An 829-nucleotide genomic window follows, 5' to 3' on the forward strand; every position below is an offset into this window, starting at 1 on the left:
GGTGGCGGGGGACATCCTGCCAGTTCCTTTCTTACCGCCGCGTTGAGTAGACTTATTTTTCGTCGGGTCAGATCGGTTCGATTTTGGCTATTCGCCTCAGCTCTTAGGAATTATTTCCTTAGTTTAAATTTCCTATCTTTTCTCTTTTTATTTGTTTGTTCTTCAGAAACTTAAAAACAAAACCCCACAACAACATTTATTTCTGTTGAGGGGGAGTCTACTGATTATCTCAGGCCTTCGGGCTATTCCCCCCCCTCAAACGTTCCCTCTTCTTCGCTTCTTTTATGGAGAAGAAGTGGGTTTTTTTCAATAGGTGCAAGGGTTGCGGCAGCAAACTTGCTCCTCCCGACCATCATACCCTGTGCATTTTTTGTCTCGGAGACTCTCACTGGCCAGAGTCCTGTCGTCACTGTGCTCGTTTTTCTAATCAAACGCGGAAAAACCGAGCTGCGTGCCTTAAAGTAGCGCTGCTTGAATCGGACCTTACTCCTACCTCAGTGATGGAGGAGAAACCATCAACATCGACAGCTCCGGCATCGAAACCTGCCTCCGATGCCGACCGCCCAATACCGAAGCTCCCGGCATCGAAGACGCAATCTTCTGCTTCCACGCCGATCAGAAATAAGGCCAAGGCAAGTAAGGATCACAAGTCCGCGAAGAAGGGCACTTCAAAGTCCCTTAAGGCGGCGAAGAAGGGGAAGGAAGCGGTGCTTGCACTGGGTGATGCCCCTAAAGTGCCTCCTGCTCCAATGGCAGTATCGATATTGGAGGCCCAACTCCCTCCACCGATACCGACCATCCATGTCTTGGACTCCCCTGTCCACCAAAT

This window comes from Gekko japonicus, unplaced genomic scaffold (assembly GCF_001447785.1).
Source record: "Gekko japonicus isolate JY-2015 unplaced genomic scaffold, Gekko_japonicus_V1.1 scaffold149, whole genome shotgun sequence".
NCBI lineage: Eukaryota > Metazoa > Chordata > Lepidosauria > Squamata > Gekkonidae > Gekko > Gekko japonicus.